The sequence below is a fragment of the Thermobia domestica genome, chromosome 7 (assembly GCF_964235325.1).
Source record: "Thermobia domestica chromosome 7, izTheDome1.hap1.1, whole genome shotgun sequence".
Taxonomy (NCBI): Eukaryota; Metazoa; Arthropoda; class Insecta; order Zygentoma; family Lepismatidae; genus Thermobia; species Thermobia domestica.
Genome location: NC_137460.1, coordinates 246095723 through 246107820, shown reverse-complemented (window position 1 = coordinate 246107820; position 12098 = coordinate 246095723).

Below are 12098 nucleotides of genomic sequence, written 5' to 3'. Positions count from 1 at the left end.
TTGTTTATTTCACTTTCTGCTTTTTTCAATATGCTTTGGATATTCTCTTCGAAGGTGGTTGATACTTTATCGCATTCAACCAAATTCAGGTCTGGTTTGTGAAGCCTTATCAGGGGCTTGCAAAGTTGGATCTCGTTTTTGTTTTCGGCCTCGTAGTGCTGCGCAAGATGTCTTTTGTATACAAAAAGTAACTTACATGAGTTTCTGTAATTGTTAATAACATTACCATCGTTTTCAATGTATGTCAGCTCAATAAAACGAATGCTCCCTAATATATCACGTCTTGGAGAATTTCAAGCGCATTTATTTTCAGTCAATGGTGGGCTAAATATGCTTTCGTAACTTGGAACATTATTTACTCATTACTGATAGTTGCTGGACATATGTTAACTTTTGTTTCGAGAAAAATATTGTAAAATGGATAACGATAGCAGTGTATTTTTATGTAGTTCTTATTGGATTTGGGCAAAATGGAGAACTACAAGTTGTATCCGTTTATAGAGATTTAACTTCACTATCAAACAAATTGTGTATAGTAGAATTAATGGAATTGTAGCAATCTACTTTAAAATACCCGCGGAAACTTGTTCTTGTGAAAAATTTTCGAACAAAATTTGATATCTTCTTTATGCTAAATACAACTGAAAGTATAGGCTTATTACGGATTTCCTGACCCAGAATACCAGGTCCACATACTGTGAAGCCATCGATTAGCACATAGCGTAAAAACGACACGCGTTACAGATCAAATACTTTTTCTCATTCAGCTTCAGCAGGCCAACAATATTTCCGTATAGCAGATGTCTTACTTTTGTTTTCATTTGATGAAAGGTAGAGGAAACTCCAGACAGTCCTCGGATATATGTAGCAAAAGCATGACTTCTTAACACATTTACATTTCCTTTTTCCTCTTTGCTCTTTAGTGGACAATTCACTACTTTCTGTATTGGTTGTGTATATTATGATTTCATATCTCTTTTGGAATAATTGACACTTCCTTATGTGTTGTTCGAATCTCGTGGCTAAAGCCTGTAAAACACACAGTTTGTTGGACATATCCATGCGTATTTGTAACTGAACATTCGGAAAATAAATGAGCCGGTATTTCACAAAATATACTTAACTGTGCACTTTCGGGTAAGTCGCCATTCACGCGAGCTAGATATCAGTATTGCGGGCTCTATTGTGAATTGTTATTTCAAGTTTCAGGAACTTCATCTCTTACGTCATTTTCACTAGTTCTGTTATGATTTTGATTATCTTCTAAATATTCTCTGTTATGTTCTGTGTGATTTTTATAATTTATTCTATCGTAATTCATATGGTCCCTTCCGTTATCATTTGGTACGACATATCCCTTTTCGATATTCTTCCCCTGAAAAATTCTTTTAACTTTCATGGCTATCTGTGCAATGTGAGTCCTCTTGAGGGTCATTTAGTAACCGAAGTTTAACATCTCCTGTAAGGAAATCTAAGTTCAAAAGAGGAAATTCATAGCAAAGGATGAGTAGTGATTTTTTTTATAACATGTAATTTTTAATGTCTTTGAATTGGGACATCACAGCAACACCAGTAGCAATTAGGTCACTCAATCGGAACTTGGAAGTTAAAATACCCGATCACAGTACTATTATTTTTAGCACCTCAATAGGTGTTTCCGTATTCCAGGCAAATAATGGATGTTATCTCGATTGCCTTTCTTTGCTTCTTCCTCTATATTAAGAATAATAAGAACCCAACTTATCTAACGGAAATCTAACGGGTTTGGCTCCAGCTGAGGACGGGAACGAGCAAAGGCTGGTGGGTAGTGATCTGACCCAGAGATAGTGGCAAAATGGTGGCCCAATATATTGGCGATCTCTGAGGGATTCGTCTCTAGAACACCATTCACGTTTAAGGCTGGAACAAGAAATAAAGAAGCGGATCCGTTTATGGAGCGAACCCGACGCCACACAGTTGACATACGTGTGCGATTATTGAATGACGTAACGTAAATCTTCCAGCTTTGGCGCTTCGAGAGTTTTACCAGACGTCGAGCAGGAGCACGTAGAATGCGAAACTGCTGAAGATTTTCGTCTGGGATGACGATTAAAAGTGGCAACAGCGCGCCGACGAGCCTGGATAGCCTCACGGAGTTCCGCAGACCACCATGGGACACGCCGGCGAGAAACTTCGCCACCGCATTCTGGAATGGAACCATGAGCAGCATCGAACAATCTGCTCAAAAGCCTCAGCCACAACAACCACAGGGAGATCATCACGATAATGAAACTCACTGAGCTCACGGAATTTACGCCAGTCAGCACGCTTCAGATTGAAGCGGCGGAGAGGAAAAGAAGGAGAAACAGGGAGACTTTCAACAAACAACGACTAACGATTTAACCAAAAATTCTGGGCTGGCTAAGTCGATCCTATGGGCAAAATTAATTAACAAGTAGAAATTGAAGGCAAATAAAAACGAAACCAACAAACCCAAGAGAATTACGAAACAGGTACTTACCAAAGAAAGCAACAGCTGGGCTAAACACCTTCACCACTCATCAAAACTTAGCTCAAAGGAATCGATCCAGATTTCAGTCAAAAGACAAATTCTCAGAGAAATACTTCAATGGCAAAAGCAATTTCCATCCAACTCCCATATCCTTGGAAACCTCAAGTCTCGTAGATTAAAAAAGAACGAAAGAAACGATTACACGGACTGTAGACAATAAGGAACTTCAGTACTCCATTTTCTCTATTTGATCTTAACAGTTTCAATCCAATGCTTCAACTCAGGGCAGCAACAGCAAGCCGGAAGAAACGAAAACAACAGGCGTGACGTCAAACGTCACGCGGCTGCGTGCCCAGAGGAGAAGACCTTGACTTTACACTCAATGCTCTTTAACACACAAAAGTAGAAAAAAAGAACAAAACATTTTTGTTAAACACAGGTTTCAATGATAAAGTAATCAACCATACATTTGTATTCTTTTCTTTTCTTCCTGAATTTCTTTCTTTTTAATAAAGTCCTTTTAATTTTGCTTTTTCAACACACCTTTTAATCTTTCTTTTTATTAATTTATTCTCCAATTCCAGTGGTTCTTCACAATCCTCTAGTCCTCTGGATATCTCGACAGAAAACACTGCTGGAAACGCATTTCAGTGGCGGCTCGGAAATTGTCACCCCCAAAGATCTCCCACCCTGGATGGAAAAATTCCTGCAGAATTTTTCTGTCACAAACTTGGACTGGGCAACATATAATCTGGAAAACTCATAAAAAAATATAACATAAAGACGCATTAGTGATTATTTATCATAATTCTACATTCTCATAAATATAATTCAATTTTCATTTTTCCAGTTATAATTTTTACAAATGAATTTAGACATAATTTAAAATTTTTACACTTTAAAACTAGAATTCTTTCAATTTTATTTACTCCATTAATTTGAATTTTCATTTAAATTTTTCTTTATTGTTTTGCGCAAAACAATTTAAAAATTCTTCCAAATTTTTACATTTAATCTTATCTTTCACAAATTATTAAGGTACAGAATTTTCAAACAGATTTAAAAATTTTTCCAAAACTTTACAATTAATAAAAATACAAATACACTTTAAAATCCGTTATAATTCAAGCATAATACTCAATTTATATCACTTCACAATTCTACTACAGATCAATAGCTTTCCGGAAGTCAGTTGTTACCTGCGTTTTCATTTCTTCTAGGAAAATATTTCTTAAGTTCAGAGACATGAACTCTTCTGAAGGAGTCTCTCGAATTTTCCAAATCAGAGACCAGCACAGTGTTAGGAGTTAAAAATTTTCTAATAATAAACGGACCTTCCCACTTCACACTCAATGACCTCGTTATCTTCTCAGACAAAGAGGATTTAATGTGAGATTTGATCAAAATCTGATCGTCAACCTTAACAACAACTGGACCTCAACTGTTACGATTACAGGGGTTGGTTAGTGGTTAGCGCGGGCCGCCAATTGGAAACCGGTGGCCAAATACTAACATCTCGGAGGCTCCAACATTACTAAGACGTGTGATTGAAACCACACAGTGTTTATTCGTGACTAGCGTGAGCACACACTAATTCGCTTAAGACAAGTTCATCAGGAACCTTGCCTTATACGAAGTTAGGAATCGCCTCTCTCTCTCTCTTCGCCCAGCCAGACGGGGCTGTGAATAAATACATCCCGTATTTAATCTCGGATAGTCCTATCCTCATAGATTCGCTGGTATGAAGTAAGACTGAAAGAGAAAACGCATCGACGATGTAACTCAGTTAATTCGTTGTCGGTACCTGAATCTTCCCAGGATCTATTCTACTCTAGGAGAAGTTCAATGAAGGGAGAATTTCAGAATAGTAGAATTTATTGCAATGATAGGATAGTATACAGAACGAGTACAAGTGAGAAGTCAGAATGAAATAAATACTAAATTCTTACAAAGGTTATAATTACTTAGTTGAGCCATATTCAACTCTAGCATTGTCTCTTGGCTATTCCAAACGTCTAAGTTTTCATATACGTCTTTGATTCCATTACTCTCTTAACTTCTATTTAAAGTCGCGGAAAAGAATACTTGTTTCTTCGTTCTCTTCTTCTTTTTATGATTTTTAAGGTCACGCTAAAGTGATTCAAGTTATTCCGAAGGGACATAGAAGTCTGCTTGACACAGGCTATGTGCAGGGCGAGGCCGGTCGCCAATTGTAAGTTCGAAAAACTCAGCCCAGCGGCTAAGTCCACACATACCTGATTGGTATCGGAGAGTACCAGAGCACGTCTGATTGTCTTGGAAGTCGAAGAAGATATGAAGACCGGAACTGATCAAGGTCGTTTTCGACTCCTTATATAATACCTGTCCAAGGTCAGCCTTGAACAGAAAACGGTGGAAGGAGGAAAAGTGGGAAGCCACAAAAGAGAATGGAAGGAGGGAGGTGGGTGTAAGCTTCGAGCAAGCTACACTAGCGCCATGTTTCAACCTGGTGTGTAAACGGCCAATCCAACCGGCTTTATTTGCTACAGAAATGCTTCGCCAAGGATATTTTTGATGATACGCATTTTTTATTTCTTTTTTGTTTTCTCATTTTTTCTTCACTTCCTTGTTTGTAACCATTGTGTTACACAAGGTACAGTACGATTTATATTATGTATGCATAATTTCCTCAGCCCCTTCTGTCGGCTTCAGCCGGCTGGAGGCCTATGCAAGCAGGTTAACGGAAGTAAATAACTCGTTTCCCGATACAGTCATCCCAAACCTTCGTCCCATCAATACCTCCACGTTCCCCACAGGGAGCGCAGAGATCACAATCCAGGAATCGAAAGCCGGCCATTAGGCTTACGCGCCTTATGTAACAATTCATTAAATGTTAAAAAATTGTATAAATCAAAATATTGTAAGCTTTTATTTTTTACTTGTATTAAAACATAATTTTACTTGATAATGGACCTAGGTATTACAAATAAAAAGAACGTAATTACAATGAAACACATGGCAATTCACTTATATAAATTTATGTAGATGGATATTAAACTTTTGTAGAACAAGCTCTTTCATTCTTGTATTTGTAAATTGCTTCAAATTTATTAAACAATCACAAATCGAATCACTTATATAAAATATCAGTGTTTTTTGACCATGTCTTTTGATGGTTCATTCACCGGAAGAGTATCCAAGGTTCTTTGCGACGGCGAAAATGCAAAACCTCGTATCTCCTCTTTAAACTAAAAAAGCATCTTTGTACAGTGTAAAAGAAAATGTAAGGCTAGTTTAGACGGAAGCATTTATCGTAGCAGATTTGCTGCAAAAAATCTCGTATAATATTCTATGCCATCAAAAGTATATGGTGCTTTTACACGGTAGCATTTTGGTAAGCATCTTGTGACATGGAAACAAATCAGTGGAGAAGCGTGGAATTGTGGTTCCAAACCTTAAAACAGAGATTTCAGTCGCTATTTCTTCCGAAGCCCTTTGTCGCATATGCTTCTTATGATACATAGGAATTTTAACTTTGTGAAAACAAGGATGCTTCTCATATTTTCCAATTCGCATAATAATAGCATCCCCACTCCAACTCATTTTTCCTTCCTACAATTCAATTTCTCACACACATCAAAGTGCATGGATGTTTGACACAAAATCTTTCGCTTCTTTTTAACACACCATGGCGCTGCAATCGGAGCAGGTTCTATGAAACAGCAGGACTTTTAACTTTGTGCAAACAAGGATGCTCATATTTTCCAATTCGCATAATAATAGCATCCCCACTCTAACTCATTTTTCTTTACAACAATTCAATTTCTCACAGAAATCAAAGCGCATGGATATTTGACGCAAAATCTTTCGCTTCTTTTTATCATTACCCACCAGCCTTTGATCGTTCCCGTCCTCAGCTAGAGCGAAGCCCGTTAAATTTCCGAACCGCCAATAGTGAAGACTATAACGCTCCTTTCACGCTCGTTGAGTTTGATTCTGCTCTCCGCGAATCGTCCAATATTGCTCCCGGGCTTGACCGTGTTTCATATGATATGTTGCGCAACCTCTCCCGCGATTCTCAGCTTCCATTATTGCAGCTGTATAATCGACTCTGGGTTGAGGAGTTTTTTCCACCTGCTTGGTGCGAGGCCATGGTTCTTCCCATCTTAAAGCCAGGGAAAGCCGCAACTAGCCCCACGAGCTACAGACCCATTGCTCTTACGAGCTGTGTCTGTAAGCTACTAGAGCGAATGGTCAACAAGCGCCTGGTGTCGTTTTTGGAATCCAGTTCACTTCTGAGCAAGCATCAAAGTGGCTTTCGTCGCTTCCGTTCAACTATTGAGAATCTTGCTTATCTTGAGGGTGAAATTCAAGATGCCTTTCTAAACTCAGAACATCTTGTGACTATATTTTTTGATTTAGAGAAGGCTATGACACCACATGGCGTTACGGTACCTTAAAACAATTATATGACTGGGGTCTTCGTGGGCATATGGCCCAATTTATCACGAATTTTCTTCACGAGCGACACTTTAGAGTGCGTGTGGGATCTAGTCTCTCAGAGCGCTTTGTACAAGAAAATGGTGTTCCACAAGGCAGTGTACTTAGTGTCACGTTGTTCGCTGTCACTGTCAACAGTGTTCTTTCGCAGATACAGGCTCCTGTGTCTGGTCTACTTTACGTTGACGACCTCCTCATTTTCTGTCGCTCCCGCCATCTTCGCGGCATTACTCGACAGCTTCAACTGACTCTGAATCGTCTTGTTCGCTGGTCGAATGAGACTGGATTTCGCTTTTCCACCGAGAAATCCCAATGTGTTCACTTCTGCCGGCAGCGTACTTGCCTTGTTGACCCGGACTTGTACCTCGATGGCACCCGTTTCTTGGGTCTGGTGTTTGACCGTAGCTTGTCGTGGGCATCACATATTCGCAATCTTAAGTACTCTTGTCTTCGGACTCTGAATCTCTTTCGTGTCCTTTCCCACCGCACGTGGGGTGCTGATCGTACTGTTCTACTTCGTTTGTACCGTAGTCTAATTCGGTCCAAGTTAGACTATGGTTGTATTGTCTACGGTTCTGCTCGTCCTTCTGTTACGCCAACTTGACACAGTTCATCACCTGGGTATTCGTCTTGCTACTGGCACCTATCGAACTAGTCCCGTCGCCAACCTGTATGCTGAAGCCAATGAACCTTCGTTAGGATATCGTCGCAGCAGACTACTTCTTAATTATTCTGCGCATGTGCGTTGTATTCCAGACCACCCGTGTAGACCATGTCTCCGTGGTGGTAGGATATACGAGCGCTATGCCGGGCGTCCTCGATCTACACGTCCATGGTACATTCGTGCGTGTGAGCGTTTCCTTGCCGACGATTTCGTATGGCCCTCTGTTTCGTTGGTTCACTTTTGTGCTATTCCACCGTGGCAACTTCGTCCCCCTCGCCATGATTTACGTTTATCTCTGCATTCGAAACAGGCTACTAGTTCCAGGTGTACCTGCAAGAGTTTGCCGCACTGTTAGATTAGTACCCCGATTTTAGTGTGTTCTTTATGGACGGTTCTAAGCATGAGGATTCAGTAGGTTGTGCCTTTGTCACCGACGGGGACAGCTCCGAATTCCATTTGCATCGCCTGTGTTCCGTCTTCACTGCTGAATTGACTGCAGTTAAGCTTGCCTTAGAACAAGCTCTCACGCTTTCCCTTCGTCGTGTGCTTATTTGCACCGATTCTCAGAGTGTGATTTTGAGTCTAGAGAATGTCTTCAGTATGCACTCTGTCGTGCAAGACATTCTTGTGAGATGCCATGAATTGCAGCAACAGGGTTGTGTCGTCGTTGTCTGCTGGATGCCGGGTCATGTCGGCATCCGGGGAAACGAACGTGCTGACACAGCTGCCAAGAACGCCGCCTTGGTCGGGGTTGCACTGGAGCATAGCCTTCCTTGCTCCGATCTTCAGCGTCATTTCTATTCTTTGTTGAGCTCTCACTGGCAAGCAGATTGGGACCAGGCTCTTGAGAATAAGTTACATGCTGTCAAGCCACTCCTAGGAGAATGGCGTACGTCCTCGTGCCATCGTCGTCGAGATGAAGTGCTCCTGGCGCATCTGCGTATCGGACACTCTCATCTGACGCTTGGGTACTTGCTGCGGAGATTGAACCGTCCGTACTGCGAGGAGTGTATCGTCCCGCTGAGTATTCAGCACATTATTGTTGAATGTTCTGAATACTCAGCTCTCAGAGAACCTTTCGGATTGCCTTCTGTTCTTACCCGCGCTTTGGGGGATTCAAGTGATATAGTTCGCCAGGTACTTGACTTTGTTAAGGCTTGTGGGGTTGCTCCCGTTCTCTGAGCTGTTTTAATGTGTTTTCGCTTTTTATTGCTGCTAATTTTTTATTTTGTGTTAGCTTTTATTGTTTTTCTATATATTGTTATTGTTATCTGTTTTAGATTATTTATTCTTTTATTTTCTTTTTCATTTTCTCCTTTTATTTAGCAGCACTTTTGTTTATTGTGCTCTTGTATTTTAACCTTTTTCTCTTCACATCTTTTAGTCCAGAGCAACCGTGTTAGTCGTGACGGGGACATATAGCCTCGTTGCTGACGTCCCCATTAACCGCCCATTCATTCATTCGCTTCTTTTTAACACACCATGGCTCTGCAATCGGAGCAGAAATGCTATGAAACATAGCAGGTTCTATCGACAAGAAGTGCCATAGGATATGCCATAACATGGAAAATGCTATAGCATTTATTACTTTACGCGGATGGATATCGATGATACGATTTTTGCTACGAGAAATGCTTCCGTCTAGAAGTAGCCTAAGTCAGTAGATATGAACAAACAAAAATTCGTATATAAGACTATTAGCAACGAAATAATAAACTAATTTAAGGCACACTGTTCGCCACAAAGGTTGGTTTCGGTTAAGGTACGGAATTTTGCAGTTTCGCCGTCGTTTAGCTGTTTCTGTAGAATTTGTACTTCTAAATCCCATTTCTTGCGCTTGAATGCCATCTACAAATAATAAAAAAACGAGTAAAATTAGAATACAAGAAAAAAATTCGCAGCTTTCTGTTTTGTTTTGTTCTTCCTGGGCTGGTGGGGTCTATCTTTTTGTTGGCCATTTTTTTCTTTTGTTTCACCTCTTCCTTTTTCGTGTCCACGGGTTTTTGTCGACGGTAATGGTTTACTTCCACTTCCATTCCCCTTGACCGGGTCAGCCCGACGCTGATCCTAAGGTTCTCGGCGTGCTGAGAGGATTGCCAAGGGGTAGCGTTAGTTCTCCCCTTTGTGACCTCACACCCTTTTTTCCTTTCGAAATATGTTCATAATCCTTTTTATTTAAACCAAAATTTTAACAACTTATCCGGGCTCTCCCTTACGTAAGAAGCCCAAACAAAGTGAAAATAAGATAGAGGAAAAGACAAGTATCGTGACTCCTGTTGTCCGATATCTTGTAATTAAAGACAAAGATGCTGATAGTGCCAATTCTGATGGAAACCGTCCGAGTGCTATTAAGGGCTTATACCCTTTTGTTATTAATAAGGTTATTACTTATCGATCCGGGCAGGTTATGGACATCAAGAATTTGCAGAAATCATAGAAATGTTCTAGAAATGTCGTACAGGTTGTAAAAATGTCGTAGACCAGCCATCGTTCGGTTGCCACAGGGTAACATATTCCGAAGTCACAATCCGTCTACCAGCACACGATGATTATCGAACAGACTCGTCTTGTTCTAGTACATTCTAGTGCGTCACCTTCACCAATTCGGGAAAACCATGAAGAGTTGCCGCATCGTGCATCATGAGTTGACAATAGCTCAGGACAGAGGAGAGATGGTGCCAACAACTGTTGCAAAATCTACGCAATGTATGTGATTATCACACGTGACAAAATATGGATGTTTGCCCGAAATCTGAATGTGCAAAAACAGCGGTTGAGCAACCGCCAACTTCCAACACCGGTCGTCAGACAGGACCGTTTCGAACAGAAGGTCATGTTTGTGTGTGTGGTGAAACTACAATTCGGATTTTAACGATCGTACCATCAACACTAATCTTTATTCTGAACTGTTGGACTGGATGTATGCTCCAGTACGGCAAAAATTATCCTGTATTGGTAAACCGAAAGCGCGTTCTTTTGCAATAAGACAATGTAAAACCAGAGTAGAATCGAAAAACGCAACAAAAAATAAGGATTTTGATGGCTTCGAAGTTATGTCATATCCAGCATATAATACTGAAGTTGCCTCTTGGGATCACCACCTGTATCGATACTGGCGCACTTCCTGTAACCACGATGTTTCAACTACCAACAGGTGCTAGAAGTAACAGTGATTGACTCCTTTGCCTCTAAGGACAAAATGTCTTAGTGACGTGGAATCGAGGAACTGGTGTGAATGTGGTTGCAGACAGTCCAATAAAACAGGCTATAGTTTAAATATTAACTTTCTTTCGTTGTGGACAAATACAGATATGATGAGGTACAGTATATGGCAAAACTTACGACTTGTTATTGTATTAGTTTTCGTAAACACACTAAAATCCAAATAGTCAATAACATATTTTAAAAGCTAATTTGAGTGAAATTCGTCCCTCTCAAGACAAAGGAGCGTATCTCACTTTCTTAACTTTCCCAGGAGAAAAGTGTAAACCTTTTCTCATTATTTATTCTATCGTCTTTTTAAAAATTTAGTTTGATCTCCGTTTCGCGTATATGACTTACGTTATCAAATTAAATTTTTGGGGGCCGCAGTGGCTCATTGGTAGAGCGTTCACCTCTGGTGCTTGGGGTCCCGGGTTCCATCCCAGCCCCCACCAAGTGAACTTTGTGGTAGACAAACACCGTGTGTGTGGGTTTTCTCGGGGTTCTCCCGTTTCCTCCTACTTTGTTCATTCCACCATTTCATTCATTTCTCATCATCACCGCCTCGTTTAGCCTAACCGGCATAAACGTGGAACGTAAAGCTCAAAGATTATTCAAATTAAATTTTAACTGAACATGATACAATAAATGATGATAAAATCGTTAAAGTTGTCTCCTGGAAGAGTTGAAAAAATTGCATACGTCCCTTTGTCTCGGGAGGGACGAATTATTTGTTCTATGCATAGAAATAAACAATTCGCATCACACTATATTATATATTAAATTTAAAATGAAAAAATGAATTCACAGCAAGAGAAATGCTGTTACAAGGTAAGAAGATTGCACCCATGATTTCAGAGGAACCCACAGAAATTTTTTGAGTTACACGGATCTTCTTTCGCGAAGTGTGGGGTAGGACCTCCATCTGTACCCAAAGTTTTTCTTCGTAGAATTGCTAGTTGCTTCATTCTCTCAGATTTGAGATTGTCCCACAACTTTTCTAGTTGATTTGATGTTATCTGAAAAATACGAGCACTATCAATAACGATGCAATCTTCCTTACAGTTAAGACACACAAATATAGAAATATAGATTTATCCCCTGATCCCACGTTAATATGGCGTTGGCCATTTATATCGTTAAAGAGAATTTATATGTCTGGATGAAAACTGATAGGATATCTTTGAGGGGTAACTTAGTTCTCGATTGTATTGTTTTAGTATATATGTATATCTAAATCATTATAAGCAACATTAACATTAG